Source organism: Microtus oregoni, unplaced genomic scaffold (assembly GCF_018167655.1).
Source record: "Microtus oregoni isolate MIOR12 unplaced genomic scaffold, Mior012 000086F_ref0000336, whole genome shotgun sequence".
In the NCBI taxonomy this organism is placed as follows: Eukaryota; Metazoa; Chordata; class Mammalia; order Rodentia; family Cricetidae; genus Microtus; species Microtus oregoni.
The window spans coordinates 3,317,345-3,327,877 of NW_024544552.1; the positions used below are offsets into that span (position 1 = coordinate 3,317,345).

General features: G+C 42.9%; 1 pseudogene; it reads right to left on the bottom strand.

The window, feature by feature from the left end:
* Positions 1–5,951: 5,951 nt before the first annotated feature.
* Positions 5,952–9,809, bottom strand: LOC121442011 (annotated as a pseudogene).
* Positions 9,810–10,533: the final 724 nt, after the last annotated feature.

The window sequence follows — 10,533 nt, forward strand, 5'->3', positions numbered from 1 at the left end:
GCTGGACTGGGACTGAACAAGCATGGGATTAAACTGGACCCTCTGAATGTGGCTGACGATTGGGACAGACTGAGAAGCCAATGATATTGGCACTGGGATTTGTCTCTACTGCATGTACTGGCTTTTTGGGATCCTATTCTATTTGGATGCACAACTTCCTAAGCCTAGGTGGAAGGGGGACGGCCTTGGATTTCCCACAGGGCAGGGTATCCTGACCTCTCTCTGGAGGGGGGAGAGGGGAAAAGGGAGTGGGAGAGTGGGAGGGAAGTGGGAGGAGGGGAGGAAGTGGAAATTTTGATTGATATTATTTATAAAGTAATAAAAAATGACAAGAAATCTGGAGGCAAATGGATGGAAATAAAAAACTCATCCTGAGTAATGTAAACCAGACCATGAGAGATAAATGTGGTATATATTTGCTTATATGTGGATATTACCCATTAAATAAATGGTAAGCAGCCTACAATCTATATACCCAGAGGGGTTAGGAACAGAGAAAGGGAGTGGGGGGATACACACACACACAGATCTCCATGGGAGGGGGAAACAAAATAGATTTTATGGGTGGACTAGGGTAATAGGGTCAAGAATGGGAGGATCAGGTTGGGAGGTGAGGAGAGACAGGGTTGAGGGAGGGAATGCAGGGAGAGACAGCTAGAATTGAGGGTCGTATAGCCACCTAGTGCAGTGGAAACTTCCTAAAATATATGAAGACAATCCTAATGAAGTCTCTAAATAATGGGGGAAACACCAGGTCTTGTCACCAAATGAAGTTGCCAGTACCAGGACTGAGTGTTGGCCCAAAAGGGTCCCATGGAAACCTCTAAACAACCCAGGCTGTTACCGAGACAATGGGCTGCCCTCTCCAAACAGACAGCAGGGCAGCATTGCTGAAGACGGCACCCGTGCAACTCACTGCTCATGGAGAGGGTGAACTGGTGCCTACATAAAGCCTGCACCGGCGTGTTCTTGTGTCTTTGGTATGGGAAGGCACTCTGCAGGCTACTAAGAGAGAAACATGAACACCAATGCAGCCGTGGAACCTTTGATCTATAATCTGTCCAGCCTGTAAAATATTAGGGCCATGGTGGCACAAAGCTTGTTGGGCTTAATCAACCAATGTCTAATTTGATTTAAGGCCCACTCCATGGAATAGAACCCATACCTGACACTGCCCGGGTGACTGACGAAGAACCAGAGACTAGACTGCACCGAGACCTACCTACTGGTCTATAAAGAAAGAAAAAGCAACAATAAAATGACTGCCAATGATATTCTGTTATACTCATAAATTGGTGCCTTATCCAGCCATCATCAGGCAAGCCTCCTCCTGCAGCAGACGGGAACAAATACAGAGACCCACAGTCAGATATTATGTAAAGAGAGAAACCTTGGAGCACACAGCTCTAATTGGGATGTCTCCATCAGATTCCTCTCCTCAAAGCTCAGGGGACCGGCAGAAGAGGCGGCAGAAGTATGGGAGCCAGAGGGGATGGTGGGTGCCAGGAAAATAAGTCTCTCTAAATCAGCTAGGCAAAGCTCATATGAAGTCACAGAGCCTGAAGCAGCAAACACAAGACCTGCACAGGTTTGCACCAGGTCCTCTGCATACACAGTGTAGCTTTCAGTTTGGTATTTTTATTGGACGTCTGAGCACATGAACAAATAGGTCTCTGAGTCATGTGGTTTTGTGGTTCTTTTTCTTCTGTTGGTTTGCCTTGTTCAACTTCAATGTAGTGGTTTTTGTTTTATCTTACTATATTTTATTTTGTTATGTTTTTGTTCTTTTTTAAGTTTTATAAAATATTTATTGATAAATAATTCATGTAGTATACAATTTGCCTGTTTACATCATTGAACAGATTTTAGTCCAGCATCCTCATAGGCCTGTTCTTTTCTAATGAGAGACAGAAAGGAAATGTATCTGGATGGGGTAGGAGGTGTGGAGAAACTTGGAGGAATAGAGGGAGGGGAAACTGCAATCAGGATATATTGTATGAGAAAAGAATTTGTTTTTAATACAGGTGGAGGTGGTGAACAACTGAATACTTCAAAGCTGCTAGGTTAGGAAACAAGAAAGAATTAGAGACACAGGCAGAGAGTGCAGAACACCGACGAAAGGCTGTCAGAGCCAGAATAGGACCCCAGACCTTCCTTACCAGAAGAGCAGAGAACTGTCAGTCTTTAGTGCCAAGAGACCTGGACCCCAGTCTGAGAACTCTAACACTGACTGCTGTCAAGAAGCAAGTCAAGAGCCTTGGTGCTTCCTCAAAGCAATGTGCCCTACCCTCTCTCTGAAAAGTGGATGGTGGGGGTGTGGGGTGGGGAGAAAGGTGGAGGGAGTGGGAGGAGGCAAGGAAGTGGGAACTGGGATTGGTATGTAGAGTGAAAAAAGATAGTTTGTTTTCTTTTTTAAAAAAAATACTGTTTTTGGTGGAGTAAGCCTTTCATATGTATACACATATATGCATGTGTATACACATATATTTTCCAGCATATCTATATCCATATATTGCTTGCATACATGTAATATAGTTTTTATATAAATGATAAAATTTTGCCTTTTCTTTAAGGCACTGTGTCTTCTAGCCTGGAAAATGAAGTGAGAGTAAAAAAAAACACATGTCTTAGCATATGTATTCTCTGTATTGAATGTATTACTACTGTGGTGTAAGATTTTAATGAAGATTTGTCTGGAAAAAAAAAGGCAAAGATTTGATACCAAAGGACTGCCCTGAATTTGAACACTAGAGGGCGCTGCCAGACAGGCAGAAACAGGCAGCTGTTGTCAAACACAGGGAAGCAAAAACTGCTAGGGACCAAGTCTTCACACATCTTCTTCCTGTGAATCACGATTCCATCCAGGAAGCGCAAAGGACTCTAGCCACCGACTGCCACACGTTCAGTTACTATACTATTCCCTCGGTCTTTCTCCACTGCTCCCTTTATTTGAATAGTCCAGTCGCAAGTTAGATGGTTCTGTGGTATTCTTAGGAGGTAAACATATATGGGTATTGTGCTAGCTTTAACATAATGTCTTATGTCTTAGCAGAAACTTCACGCTTCTTTATATGATTTTCTGAACAGAAGCTGGCATATCACAGACATGATCATATCAGTTCACTAACAAACAAAATAAAAATATGTGCATGGAGTTAGACGTCACACCTCTGAGGAGTCTGTGGCACCGTAGGGACACAGAACACTGATTGATTGAGAACCTGTGTCGGAGGCACAGAGCCTGATTCATCTCCAGTCTGCACTGGGAAGTTCGGGAATGTGGGTTGTGGGGCAAAGGTAGGACTTTAGCGGTGATTAGAAAGACTGGGGTGCCTGGATGTGTCTGGTGAACGAACATGCTTGGAGAAGGGGAATTGCAGAGTTGCACCTGAGTAAGAAGAAAGGTTGCAAAAAGGAAAATGTCCAAACACATGATGAAGTGGAGTAGTGGATATGTCTAAAATCGGGTCAAAGGGTACAGATGGCACGCCCTGCAGAGAGAGCCATATGAACAAAGTGATCACTCAGCCGGGATGCCGTTGGTTAGATTTGCATCTGTCGTAGGACAGACTTTATGTTATGTTCTATAATCTCTGGCGCTTTCACCTTCTGACCCTTTCCTCTAACTGCAACTCTGCATATATTTGCCTACCTTAGCCACAAAGTTACTTTTGATTGATGTGAGACCAGAGCCCATCATGGCCTATCAGAACCGTGTATGTGTGGAGGGAGATGGGAATTCTAATATGCTTTGCATTCTCAGCATCAATTTGGTGTTATCCCCAGCTTAATGTGTTAGCGTGACCTTTTGTAGCAAAACTACCCTTAGTTTCCACAACACAGTGCCCGAAATGCTCTAGAGATCTGTTTGTATCAGCTACTAGGCAACTGGGGAAAATGTTAAGATTCTATATTCTATGCTAAGTTTCACTGTTATGGGAGTACCTATAATGGAGACCTCTGCACCTGTCCACACATGTACCTGCAAATTTCCCACAGACCTTCCTGAACCACCCCATCTAAACCTGGCCTTTTGTGTACATGGGATTCACACAAACATACACACACACACAGACAGAGACAGAGACAGAGACAGACAGAGAGATAGAGGGAGACAGAGATGGGGGGATGGAGAGAGCTACTGCACAAGTTACTGGGACTGGCATTGGGGGCCAGGTAATTTTATTTTTGCCATGGGAAGAAGCTAGAATGGCACTGAGGACAAGGCAAGTGGAGAAAGACTCAGGTGTGTGGTTCACCAGCTTTCCCTATTAAGTACAATGATTGAGCCTTGCTAATACATTGATACACAGCACCTAACCTGAGATCTGATCAGAAGTTAGCAAAAGCTGTTAAAATGATTTAAAAATAATAACAAATTTTGTTGCTATATAAACCATTAGGCCATTAAGAGCACTTGCTGCTCATGAAGAGGACCTGAGTTTGATTCCAAGCATCCACATGATAGCTCACAACCATCCACAATTCCAGTTTCAGAGGTTCTGATACTTTCTGTGGGTACTGCATGCATGTGGCATTCACACATCGAGGCAAGCAAACCCCCCCACACACACACGAAATAAAATAAATCTAAAACTATTTAAATGATAGCTAATGTTATTGAAGCTTTATCAGGAGGTAGTCCATTTTACTGTTTTTAATATGTATGAGTTCATTTATTATTTCCAACTTTAATGACTAGGAACTACAACCGTACTTATTTCCCGGATGAGGAAACTAAGAAATGGAATATTAAAGTCAACTTGCCCAATTTCAAATAAAAAATAGGAGACTGTGAAGGTTAATATTTCAACTTGATGGGATCTACAAACACTTAGAACACATGCACACTTATGAGGAAATATCTAGATCATGTTAACATAAGAAAGCCCATCTTACCTAAGGTCAAGACCTTCTCCTGGATTGGAATCCTGGACCCTCATCTACATTTTAGTCACTGAAATACTGCTCTTCAGAGCTACCCTGCATTACCACTCCCATCCCACACAGATGGAGAGACAAGAATTCAAAGAAGCAAGGCAGCAGGTTGTGGCAGGCAACCTTATATACTTACACACAGTATATACATTGTAGTACTTAAATAATGCTTACATATATTTTAACTTTCCCGTGTCTAGGATGGGTTTGCCTTTTGCTTTGTAAGTATGTTGCACCTTTCCCTCTCCCTTTTCCCTTCCTGTCCCCCTCCCTTCTTCTCTCTCTCTCCCCCCCCCCTCTTTTCCTTTCTCTCTCCCACTTCCTCTCTCCTTCCCTCCCTTCTCTTTTTCACTTGTCAACACAGGACAATACAGTAAGATATCTCCCCTCCCCCCCGCAGGCATTTCAACTTTGGACTCCCCAGCCTCCAGAAAAGTAGGAAATGTGTCTTTTCTTTATGAATTATTCCTTCTTTCGTACCCTATATGTATTTCGAGAAACAAGTGACGACTAAAATGATTTTTTACAAACTCAAGTTACTGCCATGGTTTCAGACAAGCAGCATGGGTCCTTGTTATGATGCGTGGTAAGCCCCACTCCCAAACACACAAGAATTCGATCCTTGTTTCAAAACATTTTTTTTTCTCAGAATCCTGAAATTTCTGAATTTCCCCCACATTCTCTTCTTCACCAAACTAGTCTCACAAAAGATGGACCCCAGGGCCCTGGGAAGCCTGCCCTTTCATGCTTCTGATTTTCTTCTCCAAGATGAGGGCTGTGCTGGACCATGCATGCCTGCCCAGCTTTCATCGTTTGGGACTCATTCAGCCAGCGTATGTACCTTCTGGACCAGCAGCTGCGGGAATATGGAAATTAGCAAAGAGAACAATGTCTCTCTTTTGATACATTTTATATTTTACTACAGTGGATCCTGTGGTGAAAATAATCAGGCAAGGAGGGGGGATAAAGAGTTTTTTTTTTTCATGAAACTGTTTAATTAGGTTGTTAGCAATTTAGAAAATCAGTTTGTGAGGCTACATCCTATTGGTCAGAGAGAACTGAGATCTCAGGTAGCCCTGGAGTTGAGGAACAGCTCTGATCTTTGGAAAAATCTGCCAGTCCACAGTTTTCTGATCAGCCTTGCGCTGCTCTGTAATCTTGTACTTCTCCCTCTGTGTCAAAGATCTCCACCTCCTGGTGCCTGTGATCAGCCTCGTGCTTCTCTTCTCCGTCTGTGTCAAAGATCTCCCTCTGCCTCCTGGTGCCTGGACTTGCGCAGCTGCTTCTTCTCGAAGTACCAGTCAGGTGGTTGGGGATTTTAGCCTTACTGATATCAACTATTTTAGAGGTGGTGATGACAAACTTTTGGGGTGTTCTTTGCAGAGGAACTCTGTCGAGGGCAAGAGGTCCTGTCACGAGTAGCAAGCTGCTGTCCAGCTGCTTCAGGAAAACCACTCTCTTGCCTCTGTGGTGCCCAGTGGGGATGACCAGGACAGTACCAGGAGTGATGCTGGCACTCAGCTGTCTCACATGCTGACTTAAAGGGCTTCTTGCTGTGGTTTCCAAGGCACATCTTCGGTAGGATAGTGCTTGGGCATTTTTTGAAGCGTAACCACCTGGTACCGCCATTCTTGTAGCCACCAACCGGTTTTATGACAGTAGCAAGAACTTCTTTCTTCTTCTTCTTTTCAACCTTGGTTTTCACAGTTGAGTATTTTCTTTTGTATTTCTGGAATACATAGCAGACCAGGAGTATCTGCCAATTCTTCTAATCAAGGTAGGGTTTCAGCTTCAAGGGGGTTTTCCTTCTTGGGCTTTTTAACAGTAGGGTCATCCTTTTTGGCTGCACCAATGGCAGGGCATCATTGCCAGCCTTCTTGGCTGCAGGTTTATTCTGTGTCAGGCTTCTCAGCTACCATCCTTCAAGATGCGGAAGAGAACTGAGGTCCTCGTGGCAACTCTTATAGAGAAAAGCATAATGGGTGGCTTATAGTTCAGAGGTTTAGTACATCATCATCATGGTGAGATATGGCACTATGCAGGCTGATATGATGCTGGAGAAGCTGAGGGTTCTATACCTTGATCCACAGGCAACAGAAGCAACTGTGTGTCACAATGGGCATTGCTTGAGCGTATGAGATCTCAGAGCCTACCGTGGCACAATGACACATTTCCTCCACAAGGCCATACCTACTTCAACAAACCCACACCTACTTCAACAAGCACACGCCTTCCTTTTTTTCTATTTTTTAAAACTGATTTTTATTGAGCTCTACATTTTTCTCTGCTCCCCTCCCTGCCTCTCCCCTTCCCTTCAACCCTCTCCCAAGGTCCCCATGCTCCCAATTTACTCAGGAGATCTTGTCTTTTTCTACTTCCCATTTAGGTTATATCTATGTATCTCTCTCTTAGGGTCCTCATTGTTGTCTAGGTTCTCTAGGATTGTGATTTGTTGGCTGGTTTTCTTTGCTTTATGTTTAAAAATCACTTGTGAGTGAGTACACGTGATAATTGTCTTTCTGGGTCTGGGTTACCTCACTTAAAATGATGTTTTCTAGCTCTATCCATTTGCCGGCAAAATTCAAGCTGTCATTTTTTTCTGCTGTGTAGTACTCCATTGTGTAAATGTACATTTTCCTTATCCATTCTTCGGTTGAGGGGCATTTAGGTTGTTTCCAGTTTCTGGCTATGACAAACAAAGCTGCTATGAACATTGTTGAGCACATATCCTGTGGCACGATTGAGCATCCTTTGGATATATACCCAAAATTGGTATTACTGGGTCTTGAGGAAGGTTATTTCCTAATTTTCTGAGAAATCACCACACTGCCATCCAAAAGGGGCTGTACCAGTTTGTATTCCCAGCACCAATGCAGAAGTGTTCTCTTTTCCCCACAACCTCTACAGCATACATTGTCATCAGTGTTTTTGATCTTAGCCATTCTTTCAGGTGTAATATGGAATCTCAGAGTTGTTTTGATTTGCATTTTGGGATAAAGAGTTTTTAGAAATGAGGGAATGGTGCTCTGTGTGTGTGTGGGGGGGGGCTTAATAGAACTTGAAGAAGAGATAGCCATATGGGTATCTAACGAGCAGAAGAGAGACATTTCTTGTAATACAGAAGATAGAGGTGAGGGTGTACTTAAGAATTCTCGAACACTAATGACAAGTGTGAAACAGGCCTCAGGAGAGGATGTTACGATTGGAGTCAAAGTCATCATGTATGTCCTGGGGACTCTAGAAAGGACCTTGCATTTTGTTCCAAAATACCTGAGAGACAAGCAACAAAAAAAGAAATAACATAGGCTGAGATGTTAAATGTACCTCTTCAGTAGCCTATTGATGGGTTCAGAGGGCCAAGACAGAGACAAAGAGACTAATTAGGTAGTGTTGGACGTATTGCAGGTGATGAGATGTGCTTGTAGTTTAGGTATTCTTTTTTCAAGGCAGAATTTGTAAGGCAATTTTTTTTGTTCCCATAATAAAATGCCTGAAGTAATTAACACTACGACAAAAGATTTATTTGGTTCTTGTTTTTGGAGGCTCAGATTCAAGATTAGGCGATCCCATTGATTTGGGTCTCTCAGAATGGCAACTGCGACTGGACCAGAAGGCAATGGTAGAGACTGCATGGGGGAGGGAACTGCTCACAGTCATGAGCCGGGAGAAGAGTGAGATGGGACCATCGTGGCTCCCATCCTCTTTGAAGCATTGGAATGCCCCCAAACTTGAGAAGCCCCCATAAGGTATAAGCTTTCACAGCACCTCCCAATAGTATCACCCGAGGACAAAAGCTTTACCACATAGACCTTTGGGGAAGACTACTCATATTCAAACCAAAGCACAGAGCCTGTGGAATTTGATGAGAGCTGGATTTGGGACAGAGTGGAGTTAAGGAAAGTCACAAGTATCTGGCCTGAAAAGCTGAGTGGCCTGGCAGCAATTAACTGAGATAGAGAAGACATTTCAGGTGAAATGAGGGGCTCAGAGTGAGAAAGCAAGAGTTGACTTAGTATATAAGAAACTTCTGATGTGGGATAAGCCTCGTCATGCAGATGCTGAGAAGTCGCTGCATGTATAAAATTTGAATTCAGGAAAGATAGTTGTAAAACTGAATGTGTTAGATCTAAAGACCAGGTAAGATGGCCTGAGACATAAAGATAAAGAAATAATTAAGCTTAAGATTTAAGCTAGAAATATTTCACTTTTTTTATTGAGAAAAGAAGAAAAAAAAACATAAACAAAAAACAAGTTTCCACCTCCTCCCAGCCTCCCATTTCCCTCCCCCTCCTCCCACCCTTCTCCCCATAAAACCGGACTCTCTGAACATGGCGAACGAGGGCTGATGAGACACCAAGGACAATGGCACGGGGTTTTGATCCTACTTAATGTGCTGGCTTTGTGGGAGCCTAGCCAGTTTGGATGTTCACCTTCCTAGATATGGACGGAGGGGAGAGGACCTAGAAATATTTCACTTTTTATCGATAAGAGAGAATCATAATAAAGAACAAAAGAGAGCAAGACAGAATGGGATCTCATGGACAAGAAGGAGTGTGGGCTAGTGCTGCTAGCTTGAGTTAGCTTTCCAAGGTAGTTTACCCTTTATCTTAGCTTAGTCTTTCTTTTTCAATTTTCTTCCAAGTAGTCCTTGAAGGGATACCTCAGGACTTTTCAATGATCTAATTTGACACTATCTGGGCCTCTTTCCCTTTCAAAATTCTCTCCATATGTCACAAAAAAATCTTGGTCTAGTCAGTTACAGGAACAAGGAACAAGTTATGTCATGAATTACCCAAGCCCCTTCTGGGTCAATTCGTATGAATAGTTTCTCTCACATCTTCATTCTGTTTGCCAAGAATTTCTAGAATCATAATCGCAATGCTTTGTAATAACTATTATTCCCTCCACTGTCGTCATCTGTATGGTGTGTTGTGAAAACAAGCAAGACTCAATAATGTTTATCATAGGATAAGATATGATAGGATCTAATGTCACTGCAGGTGGGTTCTTATTCTGGCTTTGTTAATAAAATGTTTGCTAATAAGACATATTTAGAAAAGTACATCTCTGGCTTTTAACTGAGCTGTCAAGATTAATGAATAAGCGTCAGTCTGTGAACCAAGTTGGAAAGGTATCTAGGTAGGTCTTTGGAAGGTGATAGATGGCATGCAGGCATAACCCGAAGGCTCTCCAGAGAATAAGCTGAGTAAAGATGGCTAAAGCCATGAGAAGAGGCAGGTAAGAGCCAAGAAATCTCCAATTTGATAGCAAAGTAAAACAGAAAACGATAAAAGTAGAACAGAGGCATTTCAATCTGTCCCAGAAGGATTGGTGGATTTGTGGAGCTCCAACCTTTGAGTGAGAGAGAAGGAGCAAGTCGCACCCAAGAGTGAGCCTCGGGAAACCTGCACCGAACTCTCAGTAACAGACATTTTGTTGTTTTGCATGCTTTGACTTTTCTTAAGGTATTATTCGTTGACGGTTTCATCACCAATGTGGTGAGTTTTAGTCATCTTCGCACCTATTGCCCGCTTGTCCACCTTCCTCTTGTTGAAACTGTTCCTCACGAGAAGTCACACTCTTACTTTCACGTCT